At 52.6% G+C, this 24,746-nt stretch overlaps 4 non-coding genes across 4 annotated transcripts; all 4 read right to left on the bottom strand.

Moving 5' to 3' along the window:
- Positions 1-4,799: 4,799 nt before the first annotated feature.
- Positions 4,800-4,876, bottom strand: TRNAN-GUU (transfer RNA asparagine (anticodon GUU)). The gene has a single exon. It is a non-coding gene; the product is annotated as a tRNA-Asn (tRNA).
- Positions 4,877-6,123: 1,247 nt separating this feature from the next.
- On the bottom strand, positions 6,124-6,200 carry TRNAN-GUU (transfer RNA asparagine (anticodon GUU)). The gene has a single exon. It is a non-coding gene; the product is annotated as a tRNA-Asn (tRNA).
- A 4,041-nt stretch (positions 6,201-10,241) lies between these two features.
- On the bottom strand, positions 10,242-10,318 carry TRNAN-GUU (transfer RNA asparagine (anticodon GUU)). The gene has a single exon. It is a non-coding gene; the product is annotated as a tRNA-Asn (tRNA).
- A 1,551-nt stretch (positions 10,319-11,869) lies between these two features.
- Positions 11,870-11,946, bottom strand: TRNAN-GUU (transfer RNA asparagine (anticodon GUU)). Its single transcript has one exon. It is a non-coding gene; the product is annotated as a tRNA-Asn (tRNA).
- Between the last annotated feature and the right edge of the window lie 12,800 nt (positions 11,947-24,746).

The raw sequence follows: 24,746 nt of genomic DNA, 5'->3' as shown, positions 1-24,746 counted from the left end.
ATAGCAAATTGCGCCACAGAGACAGTCGTGCTCCACTCTCACCACCATCAGAACATTTCTTCAAAGCTATCAGCCCAAAGAAAAAAAGCGCCGCACCACCACCGGGTGGGCTCGTACCTCCAAACTTTCGGTTAACAGCCGATCGCGCTAGCCAATTGCGCCACGGAGACAGTCGTGCTCCACTCTCACCACCATCAGAACATATCTTCAAAGCTATCAGCCCAAAGAAAAAAAAGCGCCGCACCACCACCGGGTGGGCTCGTACCTCCAAACTTTCGGTTAACAGCCGATCGCGCTAGCCAATTGCGCCACGGAGACAGTCGTGCTCCACTCTCACCACCATCAGAACATATCTTCAAAGCTATCAGCCCAAAGAAAAAAAAGCAATACACCACTCCCGGGAGGACTGGAACCTCCAACCTTTCAGTTAACAGCCGATCGCATAGCCAATTGCGCCATGGAGACAATCGTGCTCCACTCTCACCACCGTCAGAACATTTCTTCAGAGCTATCAGCCAAAAGGAAAAAAATCGCCGCACCACCACCGGGTGGGCTCCAACCTCCAACCTCTCGGTTAACAGCGGATCGCGCTAGCCAATTGCGCCAAGGAGACAGTCGTGCTCCACTCTCTCCACCATCAGAACATATCTTCAAAGCTATCAGCCCAAAGAAAAAAAAGGGCCGCACCTCCACCGGGTAGGCTCGTACCTCCAACCTTTCGGTTAACAGCCCATCGCGCTAGCCAATTGCGCCACGGAGACAGTCCTGCTCCACACTCACCACCATCAGAACATATTTTCAAAGCTATCAGCCCAAAATAAAAAAAGCAACACACCACTCCCGGGAGGACAGGAACCTCCAACCTTTCAGTTAACAGCCGATCGCATAGCCAATTGCGCCATGGAGACAATCGTGCTCCACTCTCACCACCGTCAGAACATTTCTTCAGAGCTATCAGCCAAAAGGAAAAAAATCGCCGCACCACCACCGGGTGGGCTCCAACCTCCAACCTCTCGCTTAACAGCCGATCGCGCTAGCCAATTGCGCCAAGGAGACAGTCGTGCTCCACTCTCTCCACCATCAGAACATATCTTCAAAGCTATCAGCCCAAAGAAAAAAAAGCGCCGCACCTCCACCGGGTAGGCTCGTACCTCCAACCTTTCGGTTAACAGCCCATCGCGCTGGCCAATTGCGCCACGGAGACAGTCCTGCTCCACACTCACCACCATCAAAACATATTTTCAAAGCTATCAGCCCAAAATAAAAAAAGCAACACACCACTCCCGGGAGGGCTCGAACCTCCAACCTTTCGGTTAACAGCCGATCGCGCTAGCCAATTGCGCCACGGAGACAGTCGTGCTCCACTCACACCTTTGTCAGAACATTTCTTCAGAGCTATCAGCCCAAAAAAAGCGCCGCACCACCACCGGGTGGGCTCGTACCTCTAACCTTTCAGTTAACAGCCGATCGCGCTAGCCGATTGCGCCACGGAGACAGTCATGCTCCACTCTCACCACCATCAGAACATATCTTCAAAGCTATCAGCCCAAAGAATAAAAAGCAACACACCACTCCTTGGAGGGCTCGTACCTCCAACCTTTCGGTTAAGAGCCGATCGCGCTAGCCTATTGCGCCACGGAGACAGTCGTGCTCCACTCTCACCACCATCAGAACATATCTTCAAAGCGATCAGCCCAAAGAAAAAAAAGCGCCGCACCACCACCGGGTGGACTCGTACCTCCAACCTTTCGGTTAACAGCCAATCGCGCTAGCCAATTGCGTCACGGAGACAGTCCTGCTCCACTCTCACCACCATCAGAACATATCTTCAAAGCTATCAGCCCAAAGAAAAAAAGCAACACACCACTCCCGGGAGGGCTCGAACCTCCAACCTTCCGGTTAACAGCCTTTCGCATAGCCAATTGCGCCACGGAGACAGTCGTGCTCCACTCTCACCACCATGAGAACATTTCTTCAAAGCTATCAGCCCAAAGAAAAAAAAGCGCCGCACCACCAACGGGTGGGCTCGTACCTCCAACCTCTCGGTTAACAGCCGATCGCGCTAGCCAATTGCGCCACGGAGACAGTCGTTCTCCACTCTCACCACAATCAGGACATATCTTCAAAGCTATCAGCCCAAAGAAAAAAAGCGCCGCACCTCCATCGGGTGGGCTCGTACCTCCAACCTTTCGGTTAACAGCCGATCGCGCTAGCCAATTGCGTCACGGAGACAGTCCTGCTCCACTCTCACCACCATCAGAACATATCTTCAAAGCTATCAGCCCAAAGAAAAAAAGCAACACACCACTCCCGGGAGGGCTCGAACCTCCAACCTTCCGGTTAACAGCCTTTCGCATAGCCAATTGCGCCACGGAGACAGTCGTGCTCCACTCTCACCACCGTCAGAACATTTCTTCAGAGCTATCAGCCTAAAAAAAAGTGCCGCACCACCACCGTGTGGGCTCGTACCTCCAACCTTTGGGTTAACAGCCGATCGCGATAGCAAATTGCGCCACGGAGACAGTCGTGCTCCACTCTCACCACCATCAGAACATATCTTCTTAGCTATCAGCCCAAAAAAAAGCAACACACCACTCCCGAGAGGGCTGGAACCTCCAACCTTTCAGTTAACAGCCGATCGCATAGCCACTTGCGCCATGGAGACAGTCGTGCTCCACTCTCACCACCATCAGAACTTTTTTCAGAGCTATCAGCCCAAAGGGAAAAAATCGCCGCATCACCACCGGGTGGGCTCGTACCTCCAACCTCTCGGTAACAGCCAATCGCGCTAGCCAATTGCGCCACGGAGACAGTCCTGCTCCACTCTCACCACCAAGAAAACATATCTTCAAAGCTATCAGCCCAAAGAAAAAAAAGCAACACACCACTCCCGGGAGGGCTCGAACCTCCAACCTTCCTGTTAACAGCCTTTCGCATAGCCAATTGCGCCACGGAGACAGTCGTGCTCCACTCTCACCACCGTCAGAACATTTCTTCAGAGCTATCAGCCCAAAGAAAAAAAAGTGCCGCACCACCACCATGTGGGCTCGTACCTCCAACATTTCGGTTAACAGCCGATCGCGATAGCAAATTGCGCCACGGAGACAGTCGTGCTCCACTCTCACCACCATCAGAACATATCTTCTAAGCTATCAGCCCAAAAAAAGCAACACAGCACTCCCGGGAGGGCTGGAACCTCAGACCTCTCAGTTAACAGCCGATCGCGCTAGCCAATTGCGCCACGGAGACAATCGTGCTCCACTCTCACCACCATCAGGACATATCTTCAAAGCTATCAGGCCAAAGAAAAAAAAGCGCCCCACCTCCACCGGGTGGGCTCGTACCTCCAACCTTTATTTAACAGCCGATCGCGCTAGCCAATTGCGTCACGGAGACAGTCCTGCTTCACACTCACCACCATCAAAACATATTTTCAAAGCTATCAGCCCAAAATAAAAAAAGCAACACACCACTCCCGGGAGGGCTCGAACCTCCAACCTGTCGCTTAACAGCCGACCGCGCTAGCCAATTGCGCCACGGAGACAGTCGTGCTCCACTCTCACCACCATCTGAACATTTCTTCAAAGCTATCAGCCCAAAGAAAAAAAAGCGCCGCACCACCACCGGGTGGGCTCGTACCTCCAACCTCTCGGTTAACACCAATCGCGCTAGCCAATTGCGCCACGGAGACAGTCCTTCTCCACTCTCACCACCATGAGAACATATCTTCAAAGCTATCAGCCCAAATAAAAAAAAAAGCAACACACCACTCCCGGGACGGCTCCAACCTGCAGCCTTTCAGTTAACAGCCGATCGCATAGCCAATTGCGCCACGAAGACAGTCGTGCTCCACTCTCACCACCGTCAGAACATTTCTTCAGAGCTATCAGCCCAAAGAAAAAAAAGCGCCACACCACCACCGGGTGGGCTCGTACCTCCAAACTTTCGGTTAACAGCCGATCGCGCTAGCCAATTGCGCCACGGAGACAGTCGTGCTCCACACTCACCACCATCAGAACATATTTTCAAAGCTATCAGCCCAAAGAAAAAAAAGCAATACACCACTCCCGGGAGGACTCGAACCTCCAACCTTTCAGTTAACAGCCGATCGCATAGCCAATTGCGCCATGGAGACAATCGTGCTCCACTCTCACCACCGTCAGAACATTTCTTCAGAGCTATCAGCCAAAAGGAAAAAAATCGCCGCACCACCACCGGGTGGGCTCCAACCTCCAACCTCTCGGTTAACAGCCGATCGCGCTAGCCAATTGCGCAAGGAGACAGTCGTGCTCCACTCTCACCACCATCAGAACATATCTTCAAAGTTATCAGCCCAAAGAAAAAAAAGCGCCGCACCTCCACCGGGTAGGCTCGTACCTCCAACCTTTCGGTTAACAGCCGATCGCGCTAGCCAATTGCGCCACGGAGACAGTCCTGCTCCACACTCACCACCATCAGAACATATTTTCAAAGCTCTAAGCCCAAAATAAAAAAAGCAACACACCACTCCCGGGAGGGCTCGAACCTCCAACCTTTCAGTTAACAGCCGATCGCATAGCCACTTGCGCCATGGAGACAGTCGTGCTCCACTCTCACCACCGTCAGGACATATCTTCAAAGCTATCAGGCCAAAGAAAAAAAAGCGCCGCACGTCCACCGGGTGGGCTCGTACCTCCAACCTTTCGGTTAACAGCCGATCGCGCTAGCCAATTGCGTCACGGAGACAGTCCTGCTTCACACTCACCACCATCAAAACATATTTTCAAAGCTATCAGCCCAAAATAAAAAAAGCAACACACAACTCCCGGGAGGGCTCGAACCTCCAACCTGTCGGTTAACAGCCGACCGCGCTAGCCAATTGCGCCACGGAGACAGTCGTGCTCCACTCTCACCACCATCAGAACATTTCTTCAAAGCTATCAGCCCAAAGAAAAAAAAGCGCCGCACCACCACCGGGTGGGCTCGTACCTCCAACCTCTCGGTAACAGCCAATCGCGCTAGCCAATTGCGCCACGGAGACAGTCCTGCTCCACTCTCACCACCATGAAAACATATCTTCAAAGCTATCAGCCCAAAGAAAAAAAAGCAACACACCACTCCCGGGAGGACTCGAACCTCCAACCTTCCTGTTAACAGCCTTTCGCATAGCCAATTGCGCCACGGCGACAGTCGTGCTCCACTCTCACCACCGTCAGAACATTTCTTCAGAGCTATCAGCCCAAAGAAAAAAAAAGTGCCGCACCACCACCATGTTGGCTCGTACCTCCAACCTTTCGGTTAACAGCCGATCGCGATAGCAAATTGCGCCACGGAGACAGTCGTGCTCCACTCTCACCACCATCAGAACATTTCTTCAAAGCTATCAGCCCAAAGAAAAAAAAGCGCCGCACCACCACCGGGTGGGCTCGTACCTCCAACCTCTCGGTAACAGCCAATCGCGCTAGCCAATTGCGCAACGGAGACAGTCCTGCTCCACTCTCACCACCATGAGAACATATCTTCAAAGCTATCAGCCCAAAGAAAAAAAAGCAACACACCACTCCCGGGAGGGCTCGAACCTCCAACCTTCCTGTTAACAGCCTTTCGCATAGCCAATTGCGCCACGGAGACAGTCGTGCTCCACTCTCACCACCGTCAGAACATTTCTTCAGAGCTATCAGCCCAAAGAAAAAAAAGTGCCGCACCACCACCATGTGGGCTCGTACCTCCAACATTTCGGTTAACAGCCGATCGCGATAGCAAATTGCGCCACGGAGACAGTCATGCTCCACTCTCACCACCATCAGAACATATCTTCTAAGCTATCAGCCCAAAAAAAGCAACACAGCACTCCCGGGAGGGCTGGAACCTCAGACCTCTCAGTTAACAGCCGATCGCGCTAGCCAATTGCGCCACGGAGACAATCGTGCTCCACTCTCACCACCATCAGGACATATCTTCAAAGCTATCAGGCCAAAGAAAAAAAAGCGCCGCACCTCCACCGAGTGGGCTCGTACCTCCAACTTTTCGGTTAACAGCCGATCGCGCTAGCCAATTGCGTCACGGAGACAGTCCTGCTTCACACTCACCACCATCAAAACATATTTTCAAAGCTATCAGCCCAAAATAAAAAAAGCAACACACCACTCCCGGGAGGGCTCGAACCTCCAACCTGTCGGTTAACAGCCGACCGCGCTAGCCAATTGCGCCACGGAGACAGTCGTGCTCCACTCTCACCACCATCAGAACATTTCTTCAAAGCTATCAGCCCAAAGAAAAAAAGCGCCGCACCACCACCGGGTGGGCTCGTACCTCCAACCTCTCGGTTAACACTAATCGCGCTAGCCAATTGCGCCACGGAGACAGTCCTGCTCCACTCTCACCACCATGAGAACATATCTTCAAAGCTATCAGCCCAAAGAAAAAAAAAGCAACACACCACTCCCGGGAGGGCTCCAACCTCCAGCCTTTCAGTTAACAGCCGATCGCATAGCCAATTGCGCCACGAAGACAGTCGTGCTCCACTCTCACCACCGTCAGAACATTTCTTCAGAGCTATCAGCCCAAAGAAAAAAAAGCGCCACACCACCACCGGGTGGGCTCGTACCTCCAAACATTCGGTTAACAGCCGATCGCGCTAGCCAATTGCGCCACGGAGACAGTCGTGCTCCACTCTCACCACCATCAGAACATATTTTCAAAGCTATCAGCCCAAAGAAAAAAAAGCAATACACCACTCCCGGGAGGACTCGAACCTCCAACCTTTCAGTTAATAGCCGATCGCATAGCCAATTGCGCCATGGAGACAATCGTGCTCCACTCTCACCACCGTCAGAACATTTCTTCAGAGCTATCAGCCAAAAGGAAAAAAATCGCCGCACCACCACCGGGTGGGCTCCAACCTCCAACCTCTCGGTTAACAGCAGATCGCGCTAGCCAATTGCGCAAGGAGACAGTCGTGCTCCACTCTCACCACCATCAGAACATATCTTCAAAGCTATCAGCCCAAAAAAAAGCGCCGCACCTCAACCGGGTAGGCTCGTACCTCCAACCTTTCGGTTAACAGCCGATCGCGCTAGCCAATTGCGCCACGGAGACAGTCCTGCTCCACACTCACCACCATCAGAACATATTTTCAAAGCTCTAAGCCCAAAATAAAAAAAGCAACACACCACTCCCGGGAGGGCTCGAACCTCCAACCTTTCGGTTAACAGCCGATCGCGCTTGCCAATTGCGCCACGGAGACAGTCGTGCTCCACTCACACCACCGTCAGAACATTTCTTCAGAGCTATCAGCCCAAAGAAAAAAAAGTGCCGCACCACCACCATGTGGGCTCGTACCTCCAACCTTTCGGTTAACAGCCGATCGCGATAGCAAATTGCGCCACGGAGACAGTCGTGCTCCACTCTCACCACCATCAGAACATTTCTTCAAAGCTATCAGCCCAAAGAAAAAAAAGCGCCGCACCACCACCGGGTGGGCTCGTACCTCCAAACTTTCGGTTAACAGCCGATCGCGCTAGCCAATTGCGCCACGGAGACAGTCGTGCTCCACTCTCACCACCATCAGAACATATCTTCAAAGCTATCAGCCCAAAGAAAAAAAAGCGCCGCACCACCACCGGGTGGGCTCGTACCTCCAAACTTTCGGTTAACAGCCGATCGCGCTAGCCAATTGCGCCACGGAGACAGTCGTGCTCCACTCTCACCACCATCAGAACATATCTTCAAAGCTATCAGCCCAAAGAAAAAAAAGCAATACAGCACTCCCGGGAGGACTGGAACCTCCAACCTTTCAGTTAACAGCCGATCGCATAGCCAATTGCGCCATGGAGACAATCGTGCTCCACTCTCACCACCGTCAGAACATTTCTTCAGAGCTATCAGCCAAAAGGAAAAAAATCGCCGCACCACCACCGGGTGGGCTCCAACCTCCAACCTCTCGGTTAACAGCCGATCGCGCTAGCCAATTGCGCCAAGGAGACAGTCGTGCTCCACTCTCTCCACCATCAGAACATATCTTCAAAGCTATCAGCCCAAAGAAAAAAAAGCGCCGCACCTCCACCGGGTAGGCTCGTACCTCCAACCTTTCGGTTAACAGCCCATCGCGCTAGCCAATTGCGCCACGGAGACAGTCCTGCTCCACACTCACCACCATCAGAACATATTTTCAAAGCTATCAGCCCAAAATAAAAAAAAGCAACACACCACTCCCGGGAGGGCTCGAACCTCCAACCTTTCGGTTAACAGCCGATCGCGCTAGCCAATTGCGCCACGGAGACAGTCGTGCTCCACTCACACCACTGTCAGAACATTTCTTCAGAGCTATCAGCCCAAAAAAAAGCGCCGCACCACCACCGGGTGGGCTCGTACCTCTAACCTTTCGGTTAACAGCCGATCGCGCTAGCCGATTGCGCCACGGAGACAGTCGTGCTCCACTCTCACCACCATCAGAACATATCTTCAAAGCTATCAGCCCAAAGAATAAAAAGCAACACACCACTCCTTGGACGGCTCGTACCTCCAACCTTTCGGTTAAGAGCCGATCGCGCTAGCCTATTGCGCCACGGAGACAGTCGTGCTCCACTCTCACCACCATCAGAACATATCTTCAAAGTGATCAGCCCAAAAAGAAGCAACACACCACTCCCGGGAGGGCTCGAACCTCCAACCTGTCGGTTAACAGCCGACCGCGTAGCCAATTGCGCCACGGAGACAGTCGTGCTCCACTCTCACCACCATCAGAACATTTCTTCAAAGCTATCAGCCCAAAGAAAAAAAAGCGCCGCACCACCACCGGGTGGGCTCGTACCTCCAACCTCTCGGTAACAGCCAATCGCGCTAGCCAATTGCGCCACGGAGACCGTCCTGCTCCACTCTCACCACCATGAGAACATATCTTCAAAGCTATCAGACCAAAGAAAAAAAAGCAACACACCACTCCGGGTAGGGCTCGAACCTCCAACCTTCCTGTTAACAGCCTTTCGCATAGCCAATTGCGCCACGGAGACAGTCGTGCTCCACTCTCACCACCGTCAGAACATTTCTTCAGAGCTATCAGCCCAAAGAAAAAAAAGTGCCGCACCACCACCATGTGGGCTCGTACCTCCAACATTTCGGTTAACAGCCGATCGCGATAGCAAATTGCGCCACGGAGACAGTCCTGCTCCACACTCACCACCATCAGAACATATTTTCAAAGCTATCAGCCCAAAATAAAAAAAGCAACACACCACTCCCGAGAGGGCTCGAACCTCCAACCTTTCGGTTAACAGCCGATCGCGCTAGCCAATTGCGCCACGGAGACAGTCATGCTCCACTCTCACCACCATCAGAACATATCTTCTAAGCTATCAGCCCAAAAAAAAGCAACACAGCACTCCCGGGAGGGCTGGAACCTCAGACCTCTCAGTTAACAGCCCATCGCGCTAGCCAATTGCGCCACGGAGACAATCGTGCTCCACTCTCACCACCATCAGGACATATCTTCAAAGCTATCAGGCCAAAGAAAAAAAAGCGCAGCACCTCCACCGGGTGGACTCGTACCTCAAACCTTTCGGTTAACAGCCGATCGTGCTAGCCAATTGCGTCACGGAGACAGTCCTGCTTCACACTCACCACCATCAAAACATATTTTCAAAGCTATCAGCCCAAAGAAAAAAAAGCGCCGCACCTCCACCGGGTAGGCTCGTACCTCCAACCTTTCGGTTAACAGCCCATCGCGCTAGCCAATTGCGCCACGGAGACAGTCCTGCTCCACACTCACCACCATCAGAACATATTTTCAAAGCTATCAGCCCAAAATAAAAAAAAGCAACACACCACTCCCTGGAGGGCTCGAACCTCCAACCTTTCGGTTAACAGCCGATCGCGCTAGCCAATTGCGCCACGGAGACAGTCATGCTCCACTCTCACCACCATCAGAACATATCTTCTAAGCTATCAGCCCAAAAAAAAGCAACACAGCACTCCCGGGAGGGCTGGAACCTCAGACCTCTCAGTTAACAGCCGATCGCGCTAGCCAATTGTGCCACGGAGACAATCGTGCTTCACTCTCACCACCATCAGGACATATCTTCAAAGCTATCAGGCCAAAGAAAAAAAACTGCCGCACCTCCACCGGGTGGGCTCGTACCTCCAACCTTTCGGTTAACAGCCGATCGTGCTAGCCAATTGCGTCACGGAGACAGTCCTGCTTCACAGTCACCACCATCAAAACATATTTTCAAAGCTATCAGCCCAAAATAAAAAAAGCAACACACCACTCCCGGGAGGGCTCGAACCTCCAACCTGTCGGTTAACAGCCGACCGCGCTAGCCAATTGCGCCACGGAGACAGTCGTGCTCCACTCTCACCACCATCAGAACATTTCTTCAAAGCTATCAGCCCAAAGAAAAAAAAGCGCCGCACCACCACCGGGTGGGCTCGTACCTCCAACATCTCGGTTAACACCAATCGCGCTAGCCAATTGCGCCACGGAGACAGTCCTGCTCCACTCTCACCACCATGAGAACATATCTTCAAAGCTATCAGCCCAAAGAAAAAAAAAGCAACACACCACTCCCGGGAGGGCTCCAACCTCCAGCCTTTCAGTTAACAGCCGATCGCATAGCCAATTGCGCCACGAAGACAGTCGTGCTCCACTCTCACCACCGTCAGAACATTTCTTCAGAGCTATCAGCCCAAAGAAAAAAAAGCGCCACACCACCACCGGGTGGGCTCGTACCTCCAAACCTTCGGTTAACAGCCGATCGCGCTAGCCAATTGCGCCACGGAGACAGTCGTGCTCCACTCTCACCACCATCAGAACATATTTTCAAAGCTATCAGCCCAAAGAAAAAAAAGCAATACACCACCACCGGGTGGGCTCGTACCTCCAAACTTTCGGTTAACAGCCGATCGCGCTAGCCAATTGCGCCACGGAGACAGTCCTGCTCCACACTCACCACCATCAGAACATATTTTCAAAGCTCTAAGCCCAAAATAAAAAAAGCAACACACCACTCCCGGGAGGGCTCGAACCTCCAACCTTTCGGTTAACAGCCGATCGCGCTAGCCAATTGCGCCACGGAGACAGTCGTGCTCCACTCACACCACCGTCAGAACATTTCTTCAGAGCTATCAGCCCAAAGAAAAAAAAAAGTGCCGCACCACCACCATGTGGGCTCGTACCTCCAACCTTTCGGTTAACAGCCGATCGCGATAGCAAATTGCGCCACGGAGACAGTCGTGCTCCACTCTCACCACCATCAGAACATTTCTTCAAAGCTATCAGCCCAAAGAAAAAAAAGCGCCGCACCACCACCGGGTGGGCTCGTACCTCCAAACTTTCGGTTAACAGCCGATCGCGCTAGCCAATTGCGCCACGGAGACAGTCGTGCTCCACTCTCACCACCATCAGAACATATCTTCAAAGCTATCAGCCCAAAGAAAAAAAAGCGCCGCACCACCACCGGGTGGGCTCGTACCTCCAAACTTTCGGTTAACAGCCGATCGCATAGCCAATTGCGCCATGGAGACAATCGTGCTCCACTCTCACCACCGTCAGAACATTTCTTCAGAGCTATCAGCCAAAAGGAAAAAAATCGCCGCACCACCACCGGGTGGGCTCCAACCTCCAACCTCTCGGTTAACAGCCGATCGCGCTAGCCAATTGCGCCAAGGAGACAGTCGTGCTCCACTCTCTCCACCATCAGAACATATCTTCAAAGCTATCAGCCCAAAGAAAAAAAAGTGCCGCACCTCCACCGGGTGGGCTCGTACCTCCAACCTTTCGGTTAACAGCCGATCGTGCTAGCCAATTGCGTCACGGAGACAGTCCTGCTTCACAGTCACCACCATCAAAACATATTTTCAAAGCTATCAGCCCAAAATAAAAAAAGCAACACACCACTCCCGGGAGGGCTCGAACCTCCAACCTGTCGGTTAACAGCCGACCGCGCTAGCCAATTGCGCCACGGAGACAGTCGTGCTCCACTCACACCACTGTCAGAACATTTCTTCAGAGCTATCAGCCCAAAAAAAAGCGCCGCACCACCACCGGGTGGGCTCGTACCTCTAACCTTTCGGTTAACAGCCGATCGCGCTAGCCGATTGCGCCACGGAGACAGTCGTGCTCCACTCTCACCACCATCAGAACATATCTTCAAAGCTATCAGCCCAAAGAATAAAAAGCAACACACCACTCCTTGGAGGGCTCGTACCTCCAACCTTTCGGTTAAGAGCCGATCGCGTTAGCCTATTGCACCACGGAGACAGTCGTGCTCCACTCTCACCACCATCAGAACATATCTTCAAAGCGATCAGCCCAAAGAAAAAAAAGCGCCGCACCACCACCAGGTGGACTCGTACCTCCAACCTTTCGGTTAACAGCCAATCGCGCTAGCCAATTGCGCCACGGAGACAGTCCTGCTCCACTCTCACCACCATCAGAACATATCTTCAAAGCTATCAGCTCAAAGAAAAAAAAGCAACACACCACTCCCGGGAGGGCTCGAACCTCCAACCTTCCGGTTAACAGCCTTTCGCATAGCCAATTGCGCCACGGAGACAGTCGTGCTCCACTCTCACCACCGTCAGAACAATTCTTCAGAGCTATCAGCCTAAAAAAAAGTGCCGCACCACCACTGTGTGGGCTCGTACCTCCAACCTTTGGGTTAACAGCCGATCGCGATAGCATATTGCGCCACGGAGACAGTCGTGCTCCACTCTCACCACCATCAGAACATATCTTCTTAGCTATCAGCCAAAAAAAAAGCAACACACCACTCCCGAGAGGGCTGGAACCTCCAAACTTTCAGTTAACAGCCGATCGCATAGCCACTTGCGCCATGAAGACAGTCGTGCTCCACTCTCACCACCATCAGAACTTTTTTCAGAGCTATCAGCCCAAAGGGAAAAAATCGCCGCATCACCACCGGGTGGGCTCGTACCTCCAACCTCTCGGTAACAGCCAATCGCGCTAGCCAATTGCGCCACGGAGACAGTCCTGCTCCACTCTCACCACCATGAAAACATATCTTCAAAGCTATCAGCCCAAAGAAAAAAAAGCAACACACCACTCCCGGGAGGGCTCTAACCTCCAACCTTCCTGCTAACAGCCTTTCGCATAGCCAATTGCGCCACGGAGACAGTCGTGCTCCACTCTCACCACCGTCAGAACATTTCTTCAGAGCTATCAGCCCAAAGAAAAAAAAGTGCCGCACCACCACCATGTGGGCTCGTACCTCCAACATTTCGGTTAACAGCCGATTGCGATAGCAAATTGCGCCACGGAGACAGTCGTGCTCCACTCTCACCACCATCAGAACATATCTTCTAAGCTATCAGCCCAAAAAAAAGCAACACAGCACTCCCGGGAGGGCTGGAACCTCAGACCTCTCAGTTAACAGCCGATCGCGCTAGCCAATTGCGCCACGGAGACAATCGTGCTCCACTCTCAGCACCATCAGGACATATCTTCAAAGCTATCAGGCCAAAGAAAAAAAAGCGCCCCACCTCCACCGGGTGGGCTCGTACCTCCAACCTTTCAGTTAACAGCCGATCGCGCTAGCCAATTGCGTCACGGAGACAGTCCTGCTTCACACTCACCACCATCAAAACATATTTTCAAAGCTATCAGCCCAAAATAAAAAAAGCAACACACCACTCCCGGGAGGGCTCGAACCTCCAACCTGTCGCTTAACAGCCGACCGCGCTAGCCAATTGCGCCACGGAGACAGTCGTGCTCCACTCTCACCACCATCTGAACATTTCTTCAAAGCTATCAGCCCAAAGAAAAAAAAGCGCCGCACCACCACCGGGTGGGCTCGTACCTCCAACCTCTCGGTTAACACCAATCGCGCTAGCCAATTGCGCCACGGAGACAGTCCTTCTCCACTCTCACCACCATGAGAACATATCTTCAAAGCTATCAGCCCAAAGAAAAAAAAAGCAACACACCACTCCCGGGACGGCTCCAACCTCCAGCCTTTCAGTTAACAGCCGATCGCATAGCCAATTGCGCCACGAAGACAGTCGTGCTCCACTCTCACCACCGTCAGAACATTTCTTCAGAGCTATCAGCCCAAAGAAAAAAAAGCGCCACACCACCACCGGGTGGGCTCGTACCTCCAAACTTTCGGTTAACAGCCGATCGCGCTAGCCAATTGCGCCACGGAGACAGTCGTGCTCCACTCTCACCACCATCAGAACATATTTTCAAAGCTATCAGCCCAAAGAAAAAAAAGCAATACACCACTCCCGGGAGGACTCGAACCTCCAACCTTTCAGTTAACAGCCGATCGTATAGCCAATTGCGCCATGGAGACAATCGTGCTCCACTCTCACCACCGTCAGAACATTTCTTCAGAGCTATCAGCCAAAAGGAAAAAAATCGCCGCACCACCACCGGGTGGGCTCCAACCTCCAACCTCTCGGTTAACAGCCGATCGCGCTAGCCAATTGCGCAAGGAGACAGTCGTGCTCCACTCTCACCACCATCAGAACATATCTTCAAAGCTATCAGCCCAAAGAAAAAAAAGCGCCGCACCTCCACCGGGTAGGCTCGTACCTCCAACCTTTCGGTTAACAGCCGATCGCGCTAGCCAATTGCGCCACGGAGACAGTCCTGCTCCACACTCACCACCATCAGAACATATTTTCAAAGCTCTAAGCCCAAAATAAAAAAAGCAACACACCACTCCCGGGAGGGCTCGAACCTCCAACCTTTCGGTTAACAGCCGATCGCGCTAGCCAATTGCGCCACGGAGACAGTCGTGCTCCACTCACACCACCGTCAGAACATTTCTTCAGAGCTATCAGCCCAAAGAAAAAAAAAGTGCCGCACCACCACCATGTGGGCTCGTACCTCCAACCTTTCGGTTAACAGCCGATCGCGATAGCAAATTGCGCCACAGAGACAGTCGTGCTCCACTCTCACCACCATCAGAACATTTCTTCAAAGCTATCAGCCCAAAGAAAAAAAAGCGCCGCACCACCACCGGGTGGGCTCGTACCTCCAACCTCTCGGTTAACACCAATCGCGCTAGCCAATTGCGCCACGGAGACAGTCCTTCTCCACTCTCACCACCATGAGAACATATCTTCAAAGCTATCAGGCCAAAGAAAAAAAAGCGCCCCACCTCCACCGGGTGGGCTCGTACCTCCAACCTTTCAGTTAACAGCCGATCGCGCTAGCCAATTGCGTCACGGAGACAGTCCTGCTTCACACTCACCACCATCAAAACATATTTTCAAAGCTATCAGCCCAAAATAAAAAAAGCAACACACCACTCCCGGGAGGGCTCGAACCTCCAACCTGTCGCTTAACAGCCGACCGCGCTAGCCAATTGCGCCACGGAGACAGTCGTGCTCCACTCTCACCACCATCTGAACATTTCTTCAAAGCTATCAGCCCAAAGAAAAAAAAGCGCCGCACCACCACCGGGTGGGCTCGTACCTCCAACCTCTCGGTTAACACCAATCGCGCTAGCCAATTGCGCCACGGAGACAGTCCTTCTCCACTCTCACCACCATGAGAACATATCTTCAAAGCTATCAGCCCAAAGAAAAAAAAAGCAACACACCACTCCCGGGACGGCTCCAACCTCCAGCCTTTCAGTTAACAGCCGATCGCATAGCCAATTGCGCCACGAAGACAGTCGTGCTCCACTCTCACCACCGTCAGAACATTTCTTCAGAGCTATCAGCCCAAAGAAAAAAAAGCGCCACACCACCACCGGGTGGGCTCGTACCTCCAAACTTTCGGTTAACAGCCGATCGCGCTAGCCAATTGCGCCACGGAGACAGTCGTGCTCCACTCTCACCACCATCAGAACATATTTTCAAAGCTATCAGCCCAAAGAAAAAAAAGCAATACACCACTCCCGGGAGGACTCGAACCTCCAACCTTTCAGTTAACAGCCGATCGCATAGCCAATTGCGCCATGGAGACAATCGTGCTCCACTCTCACCACCGTCAGAACATTTCTTCAGAGCTATCAGCCAAAAGGAAAAAAATCGCCGCACCACCACCGGGTGGGCTCCAACCTCCAACCTCTCGGTTAACAGCCGATCGCGCTAGCCAATTGCGCAAGGAGACAGTCGTGCTCCACTCTCACCACCATCAGAACATATCTTCAAAGCTATCAGCCCAAAGAAAAAAAAGCGCCGCACCTCCACCGGGTAGGCTCGTACCTCCAACCTTTCGGTTAACAGCCGATCGCGCTAGCCAATTGCGCCACGGAGACAGTCCTGCTCCACACTCACCACCATCAGAACATATTTTCAAAGCTCTAAGCCCAAAATAAAAAAAGCAACACACCACTCCCGGGAGGGCTCGAACCTCCAACCTTTCGGTTAACAGCCGATCGCGCTAGCCAATTGCGCCACGGAGACAGTCGTGCTCCACTCACACCACCGTCAGAACATTTCTTCAGAGCTATCAGCCCAAAGAAAAAAAAAGTGCCGCACCACCACCATGTGGGCTCGTACCTCCAACCTTTCGGTTAACAGCCGATCGCGATAGCAAATTGCGCCACAGAGACAGTCGTGCTCCACTCTCACCACCATCAGAACATTTCTTCAAAGCTATCAGCCCAAAGAAAAAAAGCGCCGCACCACCACCGGGTGGGCTCGTACCTCCAAACTTTCGGTTAACAGCCGATCGCGCTAGCCAATTGCGCCACGGAGACAGTCGTGCTCCACTCTCACCACCATCAGAACATATCTTCAAAGCTATCAGCCCAAAGAAAAAAAAGCGCCGCACCACCACCGGGTGGGCTCGTACCTCCAAACTTTCGGTTAACAGCCGATCGCGCTAGCCAATTGCGCCACGGAGACAGTCGTGCTCCACTCTCACCACCATCAGAACATATCTTCAAAGCTATCAGCCCAAAGAAAAAAAAGCAATACACCACTCCCGGGAGGACTGGAACCTCCAACCTTTCAGTTAACAGCCGATCGCATAGCCAATTGCGCCATGGAGACAATCGTGCTCCACTCTCACCACCGTCAGAACATTTCTTCAGAGCTATCAGCCAAAAGGAAAAAAATCGCCGCACCACCACCGGGTGGGCTCCAACCTCCAACCTCTCGGTTAACAGCGGATCGCACTAGCCAATTGCGCCAAGGAGACAGTCGTGCTCCACTCTCTCCACCATCAGAACATATCTTCAAAGCTATCAGCCCAAAGAAAAAAAAGGGCCGCACCTCCACCGGGTAGGCTCGTACCTCCAACCTTTCGGTTAACAGCCCATCGCGCTAGCCAATTGCGCCACGGAGACAGTCCTGCTCCACACTCACCACCATCAGAACATATTTTCAAAGCTATCAGCCCAAAATAAAAAAAGCAACACACCACTCCCGGGAGGACAGGAACCTCCAACCTTTCAGTTAACAGCCGATCGCATAGCCAATTGCGCCATGGAGACAATCGTGCTCCACTCTCACCACCGTCAGAACATTTCTTCAGAGCTATCAGCCAAAAGGAAAAAAATCGCCGCACCACCACCGGGTGGGCTCCAACCTCCAACCTCTCGCTTAACAGCCGATCGCGCTAGCCAATTGCGCCAAGGAGACAGTCGTGCTCCACTCTCTCCACCATCAGAACATATCTTCAAAGCTATCAGCCCAAAGAAAAAAAAGCGCCGCACCTCCACCGGGTAGGCTCGTACCTCCAACCTTTCGGTTAACAGCCCATCGCGCTGGCCAATTGCGCCACGGAGACAGTCCTGCTCCACACTCACCACCATCAAAACATATTTTCAAAGCTATCAGCCCAAAATAAAAAAAGCAACACACCACTCCCGGGAGGGCTCGAACCTCCAACCTTTCGGTTAACAGCCGATCGCGCTAGCCAATTGCGCCACGGAGACAGTCGTGCTCCACTCACACCTTTGTCAGAACATTTCTTCAGAGCTATCAGCCCAAAAAAAGCGCCGCACCACCACCGGGTGGGCTCGTACCTCTAACCTTTCAGTTAACAGCCGATCGCGCTAGCCGATTGCGCCACGGAGACAGTCATGCTCCACTCTCACCACCATCAGAACATATCTTCAAAGCTATCAGCCCAAAGAATAAAAAGCAACACACCACTCCTTGGAGGGCTCGTACCTCCAACCTTTCGGTTAAGAGCCGATCGCGCTAGCCTATTGCGCCACGGAGACAGTCGTGCTCCACTCTCACCACCATCAGAACATATCTTCAAAGCGATCAGCCCAAAGAAAAAAAAGCGCCGCACCACCACCGGGTGGACTCGTACCTCCAACCTTTCGGTTAACAGCCAATCGCGCTAGCCAATTGCGTCACGGAGACAGTCCTGCTCCACTCTCACCACCATCAGAACATATCTTCAAAGCTATCAGCCCAAAGAAAAAAAGCAACACACCACTCCCGGGAGGGCTCGAACCTCCAACCTTCCGGTTAACAGCCTTTCGCATAGCCAATTGCGCCACGGAGACAGTCGTGCTCCACTCTCACCACCATGAGAACATTTCTTCAAAGCTATCAGCCCAAAGAAAAAAAAGCGCCGCACCACCAACGGGTGGGCTCGTACCTCCAACCTCTCGGTTAACAGCCGATCGCGCTAGCCAATTGCGCCACGGAGACAGTCGTTCTCCACTCTCACCACAATCAGGACATATCTTCAAAGCTATCAGCCCAAAGAAAAAAAGCGCCGCACCTCCATCGGGTGGGCTCGTACCTCCAACCTTTCGGTTAACAGCCGATCGCGCTAGCCAATTGCGTCACGGAGACAGTCCTGCTCCACTCTCACCACCATCAGAACATATCTTCAAAGCTATCAGCCCAAAGAAAAAAAGCAACACACCACTCCCGGGAGGGCTCGAACCTCCAACCTTCCGGTTAACAGCCTTTCGCATAGCCAATTGCGCCACGGAGACAGTCGTGCTCCACTCTCACCACCGTCAGAACATTTCTTCAGAGCTATCAGCCTAAAAAAAAGTGCCGCACCACCACCGTGTGGGCTCGTACCTCCAACCTTTCGGTTAACAGCCGATCGCGATAGCAAATTGCGCCACGGAGACAGTCGTGCTCCACTCTCACCACCATCAGAACATATCTTCTTAGCTATCAGCCCAAAAAAAAGCAACACACCACTCCCGAGAGGGCTGGAACCTCCAACCTTTCAGTTAACAGCCGATCGCATAGCCACTTGCGCCATGGAGACAGTCGTGCTCCACTCTCACCACCATCAGAACTTTTTTCAGAGCTATCAGCCCAAAGGGAAAAAATCGCCGCATCACCACCGGGTGGGCTCGTACCTCCAACCTCTCGGTAACAGCCAATCGCGCTAGCCAATTGCGCCACGGAGACAGTCCTGCTCCACTCTCACCACCAAGAAAACATATCTTCAAAGCTATCAGCCCAAAGAAAAAAAAGCAACACACCACTCCCGGGAGGGCTCGAACCTCCAACCTTCCTGTTAACAGCCTTTCGCATAGCCAATTGCGCCACGGAGACAGTCGTGCTCCACTCTCACCACCGTCAGAACATTTCTTCAGAGCTATCAGCCCAAAGAAAAAAAAGTGCCGCACCACCACCATGTGGGCTCGTACCTCCAACATTTCGGTTAACAGCCGATCGCGATAGCAAATTGCGCCACGGAGACAGTCGTGCTCCACTCTCACCACCATCAGAACATATCTTCTAAGCTATCAGCCCAAAAAAAGCAACACAGCACTCCCGGGAGGGCTGGAACCTCAGACCTCTCAGTTAACAGCCGATCGCGCTAGCCAATTGCGCCACGGAGACAATCGTGCTCCACTCTCACCACCATCAGGACATATCTTCAAAGCTATCAGGCCAAAGAAAAAAAAGCGCCCCACCTCCACCGGGTGGGCTCGTACCTCCAACCTTTCAGTTAACAGCCGATCGCGCTAGCCAATTGCGTCACGGAGACAGTCCTGCTTCACACTCACCACCATCAAAACATATTTTCAAAGCTATCAGCCCAAAATAAAAAAAGCAACACACCACTCCCGGGAGGGCTCGAACCTCCAACCTGTCGCTTAACAGCCGACCGCGCTAGCCAATTGCGCCACGGAGACAGTCGTGCTCCACTCTCACCACCATCTGAACATTTCTTCAAAGCTATCAGCCCAAAGAAAAAAAAGCGCCGCACCACCACCGGGTGGGCTCGTACCTCCAACCTCTCGGTTAACACCAATCGCGCTAGCCAATTGCGCCACGGAGACAGTCCTTCTCCACTCTCACCACCATGAGAACATATCTTCAAAGCTATCAGCCCAAATAAAAAAAAAGCAACACACCACTCCCGGGACGGCTCCAACCTGCAGCCTTTCAGTTAACAGCCGATCGCATAGCCAATTGCGCCACGAAGACAGTCGTGCTCCACTCTCACCACCGTCAGAACATTTCTTCAGAGCTATCAGCCCAAAGAAAAAAAAGCGCCACACCACCACCGGGTGGGCTCGTACCTCCAAACTTTCGGTTAACAGCCGATCGCGCTAGCCAATTGCGCCACGGAGACAGTCGTGCTCCACTCTCACCACCATCAGAACATATTTTCAAAGCTATCAGCCCAAAGAAAAAAAAGCAATACACCACTCCCGGGAGGACTCGAACCTCCAACCTTTCAGTTAACAGCCGATCGCATAGCCAATTGCGCCATGGAGACAATCGTGCTCCACTCTCACCACCGTCAGAACATTTCTTCAGAGCTATCAGCCAAAAGGAAAAAAATCGCCGCACCACCACCGGGTGGGCTCCAACCTCCAACCTCTCGGTTAACAGCCGATCGCGCTAGCCAATTGCGCAAGGAGACAGTCGTGCTCCACTCTCACCACCATCAGAACATATCTTCAAAGCTATCAGCCCAAAGAAAAAAAAGCGCCGCACCTCCACCGGGTAGGCTCGTACCTCCAACCTTTCGGTTAACAGCCGATCGCGCTAGCCAATTGCGCCACGGAGACAGTCCTGCTCCACACTCACCACCATCAGAACATATTTTCAAAGCTATCAGCCCAAAATAAAAAAAGCAACACACCACTCCCGGGAGGACAGGAACCTCCAACCTTTCAGTTAACAGCCGATCGCATAGCCAAATGCGCCATGGAGACAATCGTGCTCCACTCTCACCACCGTCAGAACATTTCTTTAGAGCTATCAGCCAAAAGGAAAAAAATCGCCGCACCACCACCGGGTGGGCTCCAACCTCCAACCTCTCGCTTAACAGCCGATCGCGCTAGCCAATTGCGCCAAGGAGACAGTCGTGCTCCACTCTCTCCACCATCAGAACATATCTTCAAAGCTATCAGCCCAAAGAAAAAAAAGCGCCGCACCTCCACCGGGTAGGCTCGTACCTCCAACCTTTCGGTTAACAGCCCATCGCGCTAGCCAATTGCGCCACGGAGACAGTCCTGCTCCACACTCACCACCATCAAAACATATTTTCAAAGCTATCAGCCCAAAATAAAAAAAGCAACACACCACTCCCGGGAGGGCTCGAACCTCCAACCTTTCGGTTAACAGCCGATCGCGCTAGCCAATTGCGCCACGGAGACAGTCGTGCTCCACTCACACCTTTGTCAGAACATTTCTTCAGAGCTATCAGCCCAAAAAAAGCGCCGCACCACCACCGGGTGGGCTCGTACCTCTAACCTTTCAGTTAACAGCCGATCGCGCTAGCCGATTGCGCCACGGAGACAGTCATGCTCCACTCTCACCACCATCAGAACATATCTTCAAAGCTATCAGCCCAAAGAATAAAAAGCAACACACCACTCCTTGGAGGGCTCGTACCTCCAACCTTTCGGTTAAGAGCCGATCGCGCTAGCCAATTGCGCCACGGAGACAGTCGTGCTCCACTCACACCACCGTCAGAACATTTCTTCAGAGCTATCAGCCCAAAGAAAAAAAAAGTGCCGCACCACCACCATGTGGGCTCGTACCTCCAACCTTTCGGTTAACAGCCGATCGCGATAGCAAATTGCGCCACAGAGACAGTCGTGCTCCACTCTCACCACCATCAGAACATTTCTTCAAAGCTATCAGCCCAAAGAAAAAAAGCGCCGCACCACCACCGGGTGGGCTCGTACCTCCAAACTTTCGGTTAACAGCCGATCGCGCTAGCCAATTGCGCCACGGAGACAGTCGTGCTCCACTCTCACCACCATCAGAACATATCTTCAAAGCTATCAGCCCAAAGAAAAAAAAGCGCCGCACCACCACCGGGTGGGCTCGTACCTCCAAACTTTCGGTTAACAGCCGATCGCGCTAGCCAATTGCGCCACGGAGACAGTCGTGCTCCACTCTCACCACCATCAGAACATATCTTCAAAGCTATCAGCCCAAAGAAAAAAAAGCAATACACCACTCCCGGGAGGACTGGAACCTCCAACCTTTCAGTTAACAGCCGATCGCATAGCCAATTGCGCCATGGAGACAATCGTGCTCCACTCTCACCACCGTCAGAACATTTCTTCAGAGCTATCAGCCAAAAGGAAAAAAATCGCCGCACCACCACCGGGTGGGCTCCAACCTCCAACCTCTCGGTTAACAGCGGATCGCACTAGCCAATTGCGCCAAGGAGACAGTCGTGCTCCACTCTCTCCACCATCAGAACATATCTTCAAAGCTATCAGCCCAAAGAAAAAAAAGGGCCGCACCTCCACCGGGTAGGCTCGTACCTCCAACCTTTCGGTTAACAGCCCATCGCGCTAGCCAATTGCGCCACGGAGACAGTCCTGCTCCACACTCACCACCATCAGAACATATTTTCAAAGCTATCAGCCCAAAATAAAAAAAGCAACACACCACTCCCGGGAGGACAGGAACCTCCAACCTTTCAGTTAACAGCCGATCGCATAGCCAATTGCGCCATGGAGACAATCGTGCTCCACTCTCACCACCGTCAGAACATTTCTTCAGAGCTATCAGCCAAAAGGAAAAAAATCGCCGCACCACCACCGGGTGGGCTCCAACCTCCAACCTCTCGCTTAACAGCCGATCGCGCTAGCCAATTGCGCCAAGGAGACAGTCGTGCTCCACTCTCTCCACCATCAGAACATATCTTCAAAGCTATCAGCCCAAAGAAAAAAAAGCGCCGCACCTCCACCGGGTAGGCTCGTACCTCCAACCTTTCGGTTAACAGCCCATCGCGCTGGCCAATTGCGCCACGGAGACAGTCCTGCTCCACACTCACCACCATCAAAACATATTTTCAAAGCTATCAGCCCAAAATAAAAAAAGCAACACACCACTCCCGGGAGGGCTCGAACCTCCAACCTTTCGGTTAACAGCCGATCGCGCTAGCCAATTGCGCCACGGAGACAGTCGTGCTCCACTCACACCTTTGTCAGAACATTTCTTCAGAGCTATCAGCCCAAAAAAAGCGCCGCACCACCACCGGGTGGGCTCGTACCTCTAACCTTTCAGTTAACAGCCGATCGCGCTAGCCGATTGCGCCACGGAGACAGTCATGCTCCACTCTCACCACCATCAGAACATATCTTCAAAGCTATCAGCCCAAAGAATAAAAAGCAACACACCACTCCTTGGAGGGCTCGTACCTCCAACCTTTCGGTTAAGAGCCGATCGCGCTAGCCTATTGCGCCACGGAGACAGTCGTGCTCCACTCTCACCACCATCAGAACATATCTTCAAAGCGATCAGCCCAAAGAAAAAAAAGCGCCGCACCACCACCGGGTGGACTCGTACCTCCAACCTTTCGGTTAACAGCCAATCGCGCTAGCCAATTGCGTCACGGAGACAGTCCTGCTCCACTCTCACCACCATCAGAACATATCTTCAAAGCTATCAGCCCAAAGAAAAAAAGCAACACACCACTCCCGGGAGGGCTCGAACCTCCAACCTTCCGGTTAACAGCCTTTCGCATAGCCAATTGCGCCACGGAGACAGTCGTGCTCCACTCTCACCACCATGAGAACATTTCTTCAAAGCTATCAGCCCAAAGAAAAAAAAGCGCCGCACCACCAACGGGTGGGCTCGTACCTCCAACCTCTCGGTTAACAGCCGATCGCGCTAGCCAATTGCGCCACGGAGACAGTCGTTCTCCACTCTCACCACAATCAGGACATATCTTCAAAGCTATCAGCCCAAAGAAAAAAAGCGCCGCACCTCCATCGGGTGGGCTCGTACCTCCAACCTTTCGGTTAACAGCCGATCGCGCTAGCCAATTGCGTCACGGAGACAGTCCTGCTCCACTCTCACCACCATCAGAACATATCTTCAAAGCTATCAGCCCAAAGAAAAAAAGCAACACACCACTCCCGGGAGGGCTCGAACCTCCAACCTTCCGGTTAACAGCCTTTCGCATAGCCAATTGCGCCACGGAGACAGTCGTGCTCCACTCTCACCACCGTCAGAACATTTCTTCAGAGCTATCAGCCTAAAAAAAAGTGCCGCACCACCACCGTGTGGGCTCGTACCTCCAACCTTTCGGTTAACAGCCGATCGCGATAGCAAATTGCGCCACGGAGACAGTCGTGCTCCACTCTCACCACCATCAGAACATATCTTCTTAGCTATCAGCCCAAAAAAAAGCAACACACCACTCCCGAGAGGGCTGGAACCTCCAACCTTTCAGTTAACAGCCGATCGCATAGCCACTTGCGCCATGGAGACAGTCGTGCTCCACTCTCACCACCATCAGAACTTTTTTCAGAGCTATCAGCCCAAAGGGAAAAAATCGCCGCATCACCACCGGGTGGGCTCGTACCTCCAACCTCTCGGTAACAGCCAATCGCGCTAGCCAATTGCGCCACGGAGACAGTCCTGCTCCACTC

This window comes from Rhipicephalus microplus, unplaced genomic scaffold (genome assembly GCF_043290135.1).
Source record: "Rhipicephalus microplus isolate Deutch F79 unplaced genomic scaffold, USDA_Rmic scaffold_13, whole genome shotgun sequence".
Lineage (NCBI taxonomy): Eukaryota > Metazoa > Arthropoda > Arachnida > Ixodida > Ixodidae > Rhipicephalus > Rhipicephalus microplus.
The sequence above is the reverse complement of the archived record's forward strand: the minus strand, read 5'-3'. Positions and strand labels throughout refer to the sequence as shown.